The sequence below is a fragment of the Mauremys mutica genome, chromosome 2, assembly GCF_020497125.1.
Source record: "Mauremys mutica isolate MM-2020 ecotype Southern chromosome 2, ASM2049712v1, whole genome shotgun sequence".
Taxonomy (NCBI): Eukaryota; Metazoa; Chordata; order Testudines; family Geoemydidae; genus Mauremys; species Mauremys mutica.
The window spans coordinates 23,116,271-23,131,913 of NC_059073.1; the positions used below are offsets into that span (position 1 = coordinate 23,116,271).

The window sequence follows — 15,643 nt, forward strand, 5'->3', positions numbered from 1 at the left end:
TGGTAGCAGCTTAGCTACCCCTACATTAGTCTTAACTTCCTCTAGAACTCTTGGATTAATCCTGTCTCGTCCAGATGCTTTGTTGCAGCTTCATTTCCTCAGTATTCCATCATCGCCATTCAGAAAATACTTCTGACTGCGACTCTCCTGTAAAGATTACTTGTTGTACAGGTATCTTCCTCTGTCTCTTGAAGTGCTAAAGAGTGCTAAACAACTCTCCAGTCTCCATATTCTCTCTGATTTCTCCATTCACAGCCTGGTGATGTACATGATTCACTGACTCTCATTGTTTCTTCTTACTTCTAATGTACTTAAAGAATTTCTCATTTGTTTTTTGGCTATTTGTCCATTAGATTTCCCTACACCCATTCTATCTCTCACTTGAGTATGCATTCTGTTCCCACTGACACTAGGGGTGAATTTCCATTTTAATAAACTCTTCTAACCTTTCCATTCAACCACACAGTTTTTAACTTGTTTTTTAAACTTTTTCTTTTCCCATTTGATGGTACTGCATACCTTCTTGGACTCTAATATGGCATCTTAAGCAGCTTCCATGCTGCTTCTAGGAATTTTAATTTGCTAACATTTCCCCTTAGGCTGATTCTAACTTCATGGTATTTAAGGGGAAAAAAATCTCCTCTCTGGAAATTAACATCACAGGGCCTTCTAGATTGCTAATGCGTGTCATCCTGATATCAATGGGGCCGTGAGAAATATATGTCCTGTAATGTTAAAATGCCAGTTGCGTATCATGACATGTTTGCTATCATTATAATAAAAAACAGTCAAATATTAGGCGTGAGAACTATATATATATGCTCAATGGGCATGAGATATGGACATATTTTAGGAGAGATCCATTTTCATCCCATGAGATCAGTGGAGTTACACCAGGGATTATTACACATATACCCAGAAGCCCTAACTAAATTTGGGGCCTGCATTGTGCTAGATGCTATACAAACGCATAGCAAAAGACTTGCTCCAAATAATGTACAGAGATTAAAGGATTCTATATCAGTGAGGCAGAGAAAAGAATGTTTTCTATCAGTATTTATCACGGTAAGATTCAGTTGCTGCTTTGTAGTTTTGGGGAATTCTGCAGCAAACCCCACAATGCTACAGGCACAAATCCACCACCACGTTTATCAAAGGCTGCTGCAAGAATGAAAGTTTATGCTGAATTGGCATAGAATTCTAGAGCCCACCCCTCTGACTCCTGGTTGTCTAGTGGTCCCTGTGTCATAAGAGCTAACGTCCATGCACGTGTAGATATCCACAAATACCCGCAGTGTTTGGGAGAGGTGGATGGCCTACAGTCTGCCTACAAGTAGTGAAAAGCAATAGGCCAGCAACATTTCTTGATGCTCATCCTATTTACTTTGGTTCTTAAGTAGACTCTAACACAGGTTTGAAAACACCAGTGGCTGGCCACCAACAAACTCTGGGGCAGATTAAAAACAGTTGGTACCATCCTATATTTTTTTTTAAAGTAGACTGTTTATTATTCTATGCAAATCCACACAGGATACAAAGATCCCAGCTGAATACAGCTTTTCTCAACTCAACTTATTTGATTAGTATTATGCTAGCAGTTGAGATTCGGGTCCCATTGTGCTAGGTGCTGTTCATACACATTATAAGAGACTCTGCCCTAAATAGCTCACAATTTAAGTAGCCAAGAAACAATATATCTCAATTTTTACAGAGGGGGAACTGAGACTTAGTAAGGTCAAGGCCCTGATCCTATAAACGACTCTGGGGAGGCAGAAACATGGCCCCATATGGAACCGCATTGACTCTAATGGGACTTGAGTTGAGTGCAGGGGTTAACTTGTACAAAGTAAATTGCAGGATTTGGGATTAAATGACATGCTCACAGTCACACATGAAGCCTGTGGCAGAACTTGGAATTGAACCCACCTCTCCCAAGTCCCAGGCCAGCACCTTAACCACAGCCTCAGTATTAGCCAGTTATTACTTACCATCACTGTTAGCCAGTGCAGGTGCACCAATGGAGCTACCACCAGAACTCTTCAGCTCCCATTCAACAGCCTAACTACAGAGCATCAGTGTTCCCCAGGAAGTATACAGAAATGTCTAACAGTGACAAGACTATCTATTGCAGTCCAATACCCTCCACTGTGATCTCATGTCAGTCCTGAGGATTTAACACACTTCTGATCCTTACTAAACCAATAAAGGACCACTAGTGAGTTTAACTATACTGAAAACACTGCCTGACTATGCATTTAGAAGATGACAAGTTTATAATGAGGATTAGCTTTATCAGTCTTAGCCAGAATAGGATTAAGATGTCCTTACCACACTTAAACAAACAAGCAAAAAAGGAACATCTGTTAGAGAAATTTTCTACAAGATGTAACAGATACGTTTTGTTATTGAAAAACATCTGGGAAGCATTTTAAGATTTAATTATTTAGCACATCTCACCGCAGAAGAAACAGCTGCACAAATTTACTGAACCAAAAATAGCAAATTCAAATTGCATTTGAAGTCAGCTGCCAGTGGAATAGTGGTCACACATTTTTGCAGAATAGGATATAAGACAGTTCTGAAACTGTTCCAATTCAAGTACTGAACATTAAGCAGAGGGAAATTTGGATTGAGCATCCAGAACAAATTGCAAATAATTGCCCCCAAAGGAAAGGATGGAAGTCCCAACACCTGGGTCATTTAGAGTGTATGGCAAGGCACTGGTGATATGTTATATAGGAAAGCATCCTTCTGACAGAAAGATGGACTAGATGATATAAAATCTCTTTTTCCATCACTAATTTCTGATTTATTGATTAAGAAACTTCCTCTGCATTTCAGATTATATTGTAGAAATCATGTGCTGTCAACCATGTGCTCAGACATGAATTCAGGGAGAATGCCATATGGAATCACATATCTTGTTAAACAGGGGGAATTTATCATGGAAAACAGACAACTACAGACACACACAAAAACAGCTTCCACACAGCTTGAGTCCCAGCTTCATTTGCCTTATTTACCAGTGCCCACACTGGAATGTTGTACAGCACACAGAGACATATAGTGGCTGAACAGTACATTACAAGTGAACAAATTATTACAGAGAGGAAAACAAGTGCAGTAGTATTAATTAGCCTTGTTCGTCTCTGATTAAATGGATATAAGCATGGGAAATATGAAGTGTGTGTGATGGTGAAATGAGACAAAAATTTGGCAATGCAAAAGTTGCTAAGAGTTGACAGGATAGGGATGGGATAATTAGTTCTGTGCATCCAACTCAAGAACCTAATTCTACTCCAGGACACGTAAAGGCACTGTCACTCCAATGGAAATTGTTAATCCATATTAGGTGGCAGAACCTGGCAATAAGGGCCTGATATGGGAACTGGAAAGGCAGAACAGAGAAAAATGACTGAGTAACAATAGTTTTCTCTCCTCCTGAAGATCTATTATGGAACTAAGAATTTTCCATTTCCGCATAAACTCCCACTGTTCTACACCTTTACTGATCTTTTCTTTGCTCCTAGCCACCTTGCTTACTGCATTTGACTTTGGACTTAGCTATGATTTTTCTCATGATCTTTTTAAAGTGTTTTCATGAAAAGTATTTCCTTCAAGCCCAGAGGAAACAAAGCAAAAATCACCACAAAGTCAAAAGTTACTAAACTAAACAGGGTTCAGTCTTCGTCCAACTGTGAAGCCGAGACGCAGTCTTGAAGCCTGGGACTTTCATCAGGGGCTTTGAGATTTGGGGTCCAGCCGAAATAGGTGCTCAAACACTATTTAAATCTCTTTGGCTCTTCAAAAATCACAGTCACAATTACTAGAACTGCAGAAGTTTCTGTGTCATTTATGATAAGCATAAAGGCTGGAAGTTTAACTAAAACATGTCTAAGTCCTGTAAGGTCTTCTCTCCTCGTCCGCATGCCTAAGAACCTCCCATCCCCACCCTCCAGTCCAAGAGGTGAGGCGTGAGGGCAGACACTACTATTGTAGAATTGAGCTTCTTTCTGAATCAGGAGACCGAAACAAACTTGTCACTGGTGATGGACAATATCACTGTAACATAGTTTACCTGTCAAGAGCCTGGACTGCTTTCTCGTCAATGTGTGGAAGAGACAGATGACACTATATCTAAAGCATTCCCTTGATATGTTTCTTTACCGCGTAGCCTCAGTAATAGGATGCATATTGGATACCTAAACTATAAACATGGATTAAGCAGCAGACAGATCAAGTATTTTAAGTATCATGAAACAGCTGACTATCTTGCTAATGCTAATCTCCTGTATCTGAAACAATGCACCTGTATTAGTCCTAGAAACACAACTGTAAGAGCAATGGACCTGAAACAACAGTATAGAAAATGACATGTCACATTAAAGGAGCACTTTGTTTTCATCTGAGGATTCAAAGTGTCGGTGGCGGCCCATTTACTACATAAACCATGAACGGAAACCTTGTGAGCTTCACAAATCACATTTTCTTCAGAAGCCACCAACGCTTTTTCTTCCAATTGCCATAATGTTGACTCTAAAACAAACTAGATGCTGTCAATAGGTTTGGACTGATGTTGTGAAGATGATGTAAGTACCTAACAGGAAATAACATTCCATCTGATAAAGTAGCCTTTATTACATGTACTCGCACATCCTGATTTTAATGAAAAATCCTGGATCTGGAGTAGTGTCTCGGCATCTGGGGAGGATTTACGCACTTACCTGTGGTTTGTTCATTATTATAATTTCAGTCGCTGTTTGGAATTAAAACATCACGTGCAGCCATTTGTTCTCTCTTCTTTACAGCCAGATGTGCCAAACTTCTGGAACTTTGCATTAAACCTTATCATCCTATTTTATGTTGCTACCCAGCTGTAATCCGTTGTGTCTCTGCGGTACACCTGTATTTGTTCTAAATCTGTGATTTAGCATGGGATTTTTTACTGCTCACATAAGTACACTGGAGACCCTAGTAACATGTCATATAGCTCTGGGATAATACACACACACACGAGAAAGCTATAAATATAGCTCTGCAAAATATCTGATGTCGTTTTGGGTACGTCTACACTGCACACTCCTTTTGGCAGCATGTAGAGTACATACCTGGCTAGCCCCCCCAGCACAGGTATAAACAGCAGTGTACATGATCAGGCACTGCTTAAGTGAGCAAAGACACACCTGAACCCTGTGGGTATGTACCCTACAAGGCTCTCTACTCCCCCATCTACTGCTATTGTTAGTAGTGTGGTGTCCCACTGCCTCCTCGCTGCTGGAGTCTTTCTCCACCTCAAGGAGTTGCCATAACTCTGTTGCAGGAGTCTTGCCCTGCAGCGGGGAAAGCCTCCAGCAGGGAGAAGGCAGAGGGGAAAAGGTTCCAGCAGCTCCCCACTGCCAAGTCTTTCCCCACTCCCCATCTGCCAGAGCCTTTCACTGACACATGTAACTACACACCACAGTGTGAACGCAGCCTGCTTTTCACTGCACCATGTACTCACACAAACCCTGCACACCACCACAAGAGGTGCGCCGGACAGACATACCCTAAATATGATGTGGAATTTTCTGATTTGTGGTCACACTTTATATTAAGGGTATATTTAAAAATACTTAATGATTAAGAGCTGTTTCAATAAATGGTTAATCAATTATTATAGACTGCTGCAGAATCCAACAGGTCACCTATAATCATGGCTTATGGCCATCTATAACCCCTTCTACTGATGTGACTATAATCATCTATAAACATATATTCATATCAGTAACATGCTAATGCCTATTAATCATTTATTAACTTTTTATAAATGCACCCTTAATTTAAAGTGTGTCCAGACTCATTTTGCCCACTGCCTATTGTTTTTGTAAATGTTATTACTGTAAGTTTAGAACATTTGAGCACAGGAGCTCAATTTACTAAAGCATAAATCAAAACCAATTGTCACTATCTCTGGTATGGGCAAGTAGTGCATTGAGCACTATTTCTCTCTCCTCCCTCCCCGATAAACTTGCTCATAGAGCAATGTTTTCCTGATAAACAATGAAGCCTCACCAGCATTTTCAGCAAGTGATAGCCCATTTATTTCCTGTGCATGTGTGTGTAGACCAGGGATCGGCAACCTTTGGCACACGGCCCATCGGGGAAATCTGCTGGCGGGCCAGGACAGTTTGTTTACCTGCAGCGTCCTCAGGTTCGGCTGATCGCAGCTCCCACTGGCTGTGGTTCGCTGTTCCAGGCCAATGGGGGCTGCGGGAAGCAGTGGCCAGCACACCCCTCCGCCCGCACCACTTCCCGCAGCCCCCATTGACCTGGAACGGCGAACCGCGGCCAGTGGGAGCTGCAATCAGTCAAACCTTTGGATGCTGCCGATCAACAAACCATCCCGGCCCGCCAGCAGATTTCCCTGGCGGGCCATGGGCTAACAGTTGCTGATCCCTGGTGTAGACAGATAGAATGATATGACCATTAAATTATATTAGGCCTGACTAATCCTATTTACTCTTAACGCTGTCCTGGAATGCACATTCAGTAGTGTATCAGGTTAAGGTCAGAGCATACCCCTCCAAGTCCTTATCAGGCTTGATCACGTGAGCTTACAAGCTCTGATGGAAGTCACAGCAGAAGGCGGGAACATTGCCTATAAACCATGTTTTAAATCAATTTTGAGGGAATTGGAATAATCATTGCGCAGGGAAGAAGTTCAGCAGAGAAATATGTCCCTAATGATTTGACATTGACAGCTGTTGACTATGAAACAGAAACTTACCCAGATGTAAAGTTCTTACATTCCTGTTTTGGATAGCTTCCAGGTTAATACCACTGAGAACCAGCTGAAGGGCCTTCAATAATTATAGTAATGAATTATAGTTTAACACTCTGTGGCAAGAACTGGGAAAAATCAGTAATGAAGAACATGATTTGAGAGTTTTCTGGTGTTAGTTGGAAAGCTTTTTCCCATTGTACTAGCCATTTCTTCTATCCAAGAGAATGATTAGGTGGCATTTTCAGCATTATACAACACTCAGAGTAATGCAGCAGAACTGTCTGTTGAGTGCCCCAGACAGAATGTTAATTGGCTCACTATATATCAGGCACTGTGTGTCTCCCCTTTGTGTTTGAGGCTGGGCAGTAGCCAAAAAACAACAACAACAACAAATGTACAGCACAACACAGCTGACATGAACTGCATAACAAACAGAAGCAGATGTGTCTTATTACACAGTAAATGTAAGGGAGGTAGGAGCAGAATGCAGAAAAAAAAACCCAAAACTACAAAACCCAACAACTCCAAAACAGAAGGACTAGAAAACAGAGAAGGGCACACTGTGTAGGGTCATAAATAAAGTAGCATTTGAAAATCACTAGAGCATACTAATCATGAGAGTCTCTGGTCTGGAGATCCCATGCAGGCATCGACGGCAGCGAAAACGATGCAATGAACGTTACGGTTTCCAGTGGGATATTGTTGACACTTGGGATGCTTGAAGCAAATCTGAGGCTCTTTCCAGCACTACTGATGAGTCAAAGATTCACTATGACCTCCAATCCACCACATGCCCCCATCTCCTATGTATGGTCAACCCAAGTTCAGTTCCATGGTAAGGGGTGGGGAGGAGCAGGGAATGTGCCAAGAACTAATGTGTATTTTAGCTTGTAATTGATTTCGCTTGTCGATGATGGACCTCTCAGAATTCAGGATGCATCAGTTATAGAGAAGGTTGGTTTGCGTTATGGCATGAGGCTAGAATGCTCTAGACCTAGGATGCTAATAAAGCTATGGAATGCATTCATATTTTGAAGGATATTGGCTTCTGAATTTTCTGGACTGCAATCTTTTTTCCTATCTTTATTATTGTGAGTAGTATAAAAGTGCTCCTGGAGGCTCCAGCCAAGACTGGGGCCCCGCTGTACTAGGAAATGCACATACAGTACACAGAGTAGACAGTATGTGCCCTAAAAGAAGCTAACAGTCTAAACAGCTGTGACAGACAATGGGTGGGAGGCAAAACAGGCACAGAGAGGTAGAGTGACTTACTCAAGGTTACGCAGTAAGTCAGTGGCAGAGCAGGTAACTGAGTCCAGATTGCCTGACGCTTAGCCTTGGTCTACACTGGGGGGACAGAGTGGGGGGATGTAAGTTACGCAACTTCAGCTATGTGAATAATGTAGCTGAAGTCAACGTACTTAGACCTACTCACCGTGGTGTCTTAACTGCAGTGAGTTGACCGCTGCCACTCCCCCGTCGACTCTGCCTGCGCCTCTAGCGACGGCGGAGTACAGGTGTCGACGGGAGAGTGCTCGGGGGTCAATTTATCGCATCTAGACTAGATGATAAATTGACCTCCGCTGGATCGATTGCTGCCTGCCGATCCGGCGGGTAGTATAGACATACCCTTAGATCGGTATCCCCTACATTGGCGCTGTTCAGTTTTGCAATTAAATCTGAGCATTTAAATATAATAAAGTTGATTTAGAAACAAAGAGAATGCTCTGAGATTTGCATAAATAATAATACCAGCTCTTATATACTGCTTTGCATCAGTAGATCTCAAAGTATTTTATTTGGCATAAATTGGGGATAATGACACTTCTCTCCTTTGTAATCTACCTATGAGCTGCATCTACAAGTGCACAGAACTCCCATTGAAGTCAATGGAGGTTATGTGCATAGGGACTACTAAATGGAGCCTATAGCAATTTCAGCCAATGACACAATACTTGATGGGGCTTAATTGCTTCAACAAGACACATAGTTAGGGTGCTGAATTCAGCATTTTGTTCGGTGTTTGTGCAGCGCCTAGCACAATGGGGTGCTGGTCCATGACTAGGGCTCCATCGTGCTGCTGCAATAAAAAAATGAATAAATAATAACAGAAGACTCATGTTTGGGCCCCAAGAACTGATTTGCATTCTCAGATACAGAATTGTTTACTCAGATTTAAAATTAAGACCCCAGTCTGCAAAACATTTGGGGATCTCTTTGGATGCAAAACGTAATATAAATTCGAGACATTATAATATTAATAGCCAATCCATTCACTCGCATCATGAGGAGTCCCCATCTCACAGTTCTTATCTATGACAGATGACCATAGTTGGTTAGTAATTAAAACAAAAGAGATAATTTCTGCTTTGCAGTGCTACCTATCTAGAGTCCAAAGTTGCCTAGCAATATTGTAGCGAAGTGTCAGTCTGGAAAATGGAGAGTTATTGATGATGGAATCCAAATTTTCTTATTATGTTTGTTATTCAGTGCATTGTCACACAAAAATTCATTCATAGTTTCCCTAAAAGCAGAAAAAAATGGCTTTGCAAATGACTCTCCAATGTTATCTTGATTAAACATTATAGTTATTTCATAAAAGACCATTTCACTTCTTTGCTTTCTCATTCTTTACATTCCTTTGAAGCCAAAATGGCATTTTTCTTTACCCGTGGCATTGTAATCTTGAAGACCAGGAACAGCAGTAAGCTTATTAAAAATTATTAAGAGCCTCTTAGGTAACGTGCAAGAGATGGTTGCCTATGCTGTCAACAAATTTGGAGGTTTTTGGTTTTTTAAATACTCATTTAATTACCAGGCACCTACAGAATTTAAACCACAGGACACAGAAGACAGGTTTTCAGGTCAGAGGGAATACATTTTTAAGAAAGCATTTGGAGTTAAAGGCAGGAGGGAAGGATGGGAGGTGGGGAGAGAATGAATAATTATATTTTAGGTTCTCTTCTTTCATTGCTTGTTGTTGTGACTCACCAACCAGCAGCGTTTCAGAGAGAATTTAGCTATTCTACAGCTGTTCAAGGTTTGCCCACAAGGCTGTGATACTAGAGACAGTCAAAGAATTAAAATAAGGCCTGGGAGTAATGTGTGACACTCTGCAAATTCACATGACGGGGGCGGGGGGTTAATCTGCATTGTCAAGAATTATGATGCGCACATTTATATTCCTGTTTTTTCCCCAAACCTTTTTCCTGAGCAATCTAATGAGAGCATCGAGCTGTAAAAATATTCTAAATACTCACAGAATTTATTCCTAACAGACAACTTCTTCTGTACCGGTTTAATTCCACAGCTTACAAAAAATAATATAAGCTCTCTGGCTAGTAAAATATTTATATATTACACTGCCGTAACCTATTATTTATGAGCCCAAACAGGGAAGATTGCAGCTGGTGACAAAAATTTCATCTAGCTAGTAAGAGAACAAATTGCTGTTGAATTACTAACGTGAAAGCGACCAGAGCAGCACAAATGATTTGTTTAGCAAAATTCTAACCCTTCTGTGAGCTGAAGTGTAATATTCCTACCCGGTAGCCCACATAAATGCTATGCATTATTACAGTTCAACAGGTGGCCAAACAGCTATCAAGCTGTGCCTTAAATTTCACAGTAAACCAGGAGAGAAGATAGGATAGTTGCTGGGGTAAAGGTGAAACATGCTAAGCATGATTAAAAATTTAGATTTAATGGATGTCCTTGTCCTATTCTTAGCACCTCTGGAAGACATATTTCGGGTTGTGGTAACATTTACTGATTGTTTTAGTGGTATTATAAATCCTTGGAGATGCTTATTGATATGGCCAAGCCTTCCTTCTCTGTGTGTTCTAAAAGGAAGGTCGTCCTCCCTGGGAATTGAGATGTTATGTTTAATTAAGTTATTAACTATGGTGCACATTGTTGTGACAGTCTTTATCCCTACGTCTACCTCTTTTTCAGGGCTATGATACATTTTGTAGAAACTATGCCTTATAAAAGGTATCATCTGAAAACTCATGATTTGCTGATCATTATTGTCCTGGTAAAATATGTGCGGCAACATTGTATGTAAAGTTTTAAAATTCTACTGTATGACCATACTGAAACATGCTCCAAGTTTAGAAAACAGCCACAAACTAGTTCCTCTGTGACAAAAGGCAAACTGATACCTCAGCCAGGTGTCAGCAAAATCAAGTGGACTATCACCTGGTTAAGCAGCTATTCTTTGGCAGGAGAAAGGGTGTGAGAGAGAAATTTACATTTTGGCAAAGAAACAGCTGGAGGTTTCCATCCTCACAGTTTTTCTGCCTCCTGAACCCCAGCTGGAGCTGACTCTCAAAGAAGAAAGGTCAGGGCCAGTGCAACCTATTAGGCAACCTAGGCGGACGCCTAGGGTGCTAGGATTTGGGGGGCAGCATTTTCTTCGTCAGCGACCGCGGTGGGTGGATCTTTGGCCACCCCGGTCGCCGCCGGCATTTAGGCAGAGGGAGCTGGGCCAGGGGGGTGCGTGGAGGGCCCCTGCAGCAAGTAAGGGGGGGCAGCATGCAGGAGAACTCCCCGCCCCAGCTCACCCCTGCCCTGCCTCCTCCCTGAGCACGCCGTGGCTGCTTCACTTCTCCTGCCTCCCAGGCTTGTGGCGCCTAAGCTGATTGGCGCTGCAAGCCTAGAGGCAGGAGAAGTGAAGCAGCTCACCCCTGTTCTGCCTCCTCCCCGAGCATGCCATGGCTGCTTCACTTCTCCTGCCTCCCAGGCTTGCGGCGCCAATCAGCTTAGGCGCCGCAAGCCGGGGAGGCAGGAGAAGTGAAGCGATGATGGCGTGCTCGGGGAGGAGGCAGAGCAGGGGTGAGCTGGGGCGCAGGGGGGGTGCCTCAGGGTGGAGGGAGGGTGGGAAGCTGCCATGGGGGGAGGCGCCTCAGAGCAGAGGGGGGGAGCTACCACGGGGGGAGGTGCCTCACAGCAGAGGGGGGCTGAGGAAAGGGGGAGGGCACAAGGTGGAAGTTTCACCTCGGGCACGAAACATCCTTGCACCAGCCCTGGGAAAGGTGTAAACAACGGGGGTCAGATGCCCCAAAATCTCTCTCCCTTCATCTCTCCTCATGGCATTGATAACACTTGAAGAACAAAGGAAGCATCACTGGACTGGGGAGGGATCCTGGCAGAAAGGAATTCAGCCAGTAAGGCTGCTAGAACATGTGGTGAGGGACACCTTTGCTTTAAATTCACTTTGCTTGTTGAATTAGTTGTATTTTACCTTTTATTTCTTTGTAACCAATTCTGATTTTTATGCCTCATTACTTGTAATCAGTTAAAATCTATCTTTCTGCAGTTAACAAATTTGTTTTATTGTTTTAGCTAAACCAATGTGTTTGGATTGAAATGTTTGGGAAACTCCATTTGAGATAGCAGGATTTTCTATTAATAAACGACAGACCTCATAGGAGCTTGTGTTGTCCAGAAGATGGTAGGCAGAACAAGACACATTTCTGGGGGAAGTCTGGAACTGGAAATTCGCTGGTGTTGCTCTGCAGTGTAATTCAGGAGTGGCTGGCTATAGCACTCATACAATACAGCTGGGAGTAATTTACATGCTGGAAGCTCTGTGTGGGCAGACCAGGAGTGGTTGCAAAAGAGTGTAAAAGGCATCCCAGGATAAAGAATTGAGGGGACAGAGCTATTCAACAGCCCAGATTGTACCTTGGATAATGTCACAATTATATATCTGGGAACCATCTAAATCAGAGCTCTCCAATCAGCTGTAAGAAGATTATTAGTTATATATTTTGTACACCTAGAACTTTAGTTTCATATTTTCTTGTATGGGGATTGGAGTGATTTAGGAGCTTTCCTTCCTCCTCAGTACTTTTGAAGAAAGATTTCTTTTGGAGGAGGGGGATAAATGAGGGAAGTGCATCATCAGGGCCGGCTCCACGCACCAGCCAAGCAAGCTCGTGCTTGGGGCAGCAGATTCTAAGGGGCGGCATTTCGTCCAATCCTAGGGCGGCACGGCCGCCCTTTTTTTTTGTTCACCGCTCTGGCCGCCCTGTAGGGGGCGGCGGCACGGAGGAGGGGAGTGCCATGCTGGGAGCCAGCTGCACGCTCCATCTGCCCCAGCTGATGCTAGGTCTGCAGCAAGCCGGGCAGCCCGCGTCCTTCCCTCCCTGCCGACCGGTGGCAGGAGGGGCCGAGTGGTGAGCGCCCTGGCTGAAGGAAGTCCTGGCCGCTCCCCTTCTCTCTCTCCCCCCCACTTCCTCCCCCTCCTCCCTGCTAGCCGGGGCGCACACTCCACTGCCCAGGGCATGTCTGCAGCACAGGGAGTCCCGCTAGCCGAAAGTTTGCACCTTGGCTCCGGCCACCCCGCAGGTTTTTTTTTTTTTTGCGCTTCACTGGTCCAGCCGCCCCACAGGTTTTTTTTCGTTTTTTGTTTTTTTCCGTGGGGCAGCAAAAAAGCCAGAGCCGGCCCTGTGCATCATAATGTCAAACATTTACTCCTCTTCATCCTCTCTTCTTTGATCCCAATCATTATCCTCCCTCCAGAGTTGATCCTTCTCTGCTCTTTGGGCCCGATTCCCTGTTGCCCATGTCTAGTGTAGTTGACTGATATTTTACACTTACTTTGCACTGGTGTAAATGGTGTACATGATTGCATAGGGTGCAGCACAATGCTGCATCAAGTCTTTGGACAGCTAAGGTATTTAAATAACCTTAACTCTGCCCTGTAATGACACTGAGTGATGGGGGGTAATCAAATGTGTTTTTGAAAGTCAGCTTAATCTAACCTGAGACCACACACTGTAAAGGCATTTATTATAAGTGTATTGTTACTGCAGGATGCTTCTAAAGAGCAGAAGTAAGGTTGTTTGGGTGCCTTAACTGTGCCCTTCCATATCTTAATAGGTTTGTATTTCTTTTAAATTTAACTTAAGCTCAGGAAATTCAGAGTTAAAGCTACTTGTTTTTTACCCTGAATTAATTTGTAAAATTTTGCCCTCAACCTTAACATCCATATTAACAATTTTTGTCTGCTAAGGAATAAAATTAGGATGAAATGATTTTCAAATTTTGTGTTGTGAACAACTATATTTAATACTCTTAACATTCTCCAAATATCTGAACAGGTTAAAAAAAAATCTAAGTATTCTATTATGTACCACTCTAAGATTCCACAATTTTGTAACAGAACAAAATAATATGATAATTTGAAGGGAAGATAAAACTGAGATAAAACTGGTGGACTATTATAAAAATAGTTACCCAAAAGAGTTAGACACATTTTATGTGTATGTAAGAGTAAATACAGGATAAATCTTTGACCTTTTAATATTCATCGAGGGGAAAAGCTTTACATTTTCCACCAATTACGAAAAAAGGTTGGGCTAGTAAGTGAATTTCAGAAATACACATCATGGGGGGAAAACATGTTATAATATTTAGCCAGATCCTCAGCTGATGAAAATTGGGGTTGCTCCATTGAAATTAATAGATTTTAAGGGTAGATGGGACCATGAGACCATCTGGTCTGAACTCCTGAACAACACAGGCCATAGCATTTCAGCCAGTGATTCTTCTACTGAGCCCATAGATCTACTTTGATTTACACCAGCTGAGGCTCTGCCTTCAGACTGATAACAAGATCAGTAGCTTTGCTCTGCAGGAGACAGAATGTAAGGAAACATTTTGGGAGTTGGTTCACTATGTGCAAGAAATACTTACAATTATAATCTGTGCTGGCTGTGAAGGTGTCAAGGAACCAGGCAGGCCCCTCAAGTACGTGGTTCAATGAAAAAGTGAGAAGCACAGCGTTTCAGGGAATCCTGAGAAGACAGAGACAAATGTCTAGATGACAAGGTCAAGTGGAAGGTGTCTTTGTTGATGAATATATACATATATATATATAAAAGTCATGCATGGAGTGAGCATCTGATTTTAAAGAGGATTTTAACCAGAATCTCATAATAAAACATCAAGCAAAGGAACACAGAAGCAGCTAAAACATCTGTAGGAACAGACAGCTCAGTTTATGAAGGGTGTGAACATCAAACCAGGATACAAAAGCAGAAAAAATAAAGGGGATCTAGAGAGATCAGATAGCGTTTTGTGAAATTATCCCTTTACTGTGTGGTTCATTTTTTTGAAGCCGGTTTTTGTGTGTCTAGTTTTTCTAGAGATGGGCACCTAAGTTAGACACCTAAATAAGTTAGACACTTAAATAAAAGTGCTTTGAATTTCAGAGATGCTGGTTGTAAAACGCTGGAATGATCCAGTCACAGTGCATTGTTTCTTTAGGGTTGTTGATGGCCCTGCTGTTACAGCCTCTTGTTTTCATTTCTTTTATGTTTAGTGCTTCCCATGTGTTCTATAATTGTCTGCCTTCTAACATAATCTACAGCCTTGCTGCATACAATACAGAACATCACATTACCATCAACATGAAATTTGTTCTTGCAAAACTCAGTGACATAGTCTTCAGGGATGATTTTTTAAGGTTTTTGGCATATTTTTATAACTTTAATTACTCACATCTGGAGGCTGAAGTGAAATTTGAGATGCATTAAAACACAACCCCCTGTATGCCGTTGAGTAACCTCTGTATGCTGGAAGCAGTTTATTGAAGGATGTCTAGCTAAATAAATTCAAAGAGCATTCAAAAAATCAACCATAAGAGGGGGAGGTTGCACACATTGAATAAGTGACGCTGGTATTCCAGTAAAATTTAGTTAATTGGTAATATATGTTTTTATTTTTTCACAAAATATAAGAACTCAAGATTCTCTGTAAAAATGCAAATTACGCCTTTTTCCAGGCGGACAGATTTTTATGTCTATGCTAGTGTTGTGCTCAGCAACTCTGAAAGCGAGACCTCCTTTAAATTAGGTGTCTAAAGGTGCC

The 15,643-nt window shown here is 42.2% G+C and overlaps 1 long non-coding RNA gene across 1 annotated transcript in view; it reads right to left on the reverse strand.

Annotated features, from left to right (window-relative positions):
- Positions 1-15,643, reverse strand: part of LOC123362838 — a 66,909-nt gene that overhangs the window by 37,396 nt on the left and 13,870 nt on the right. The window contains exon 2 of the long non-coding RNA XR_006576594.1: positions 14,468-14,568. This is a non-coding gene — a long non-coding RNA (uncharacterized LOC123362838). The remainder of the gene's footprint in view (positions 1-14,467; positions 14,569-15,643) is intronic.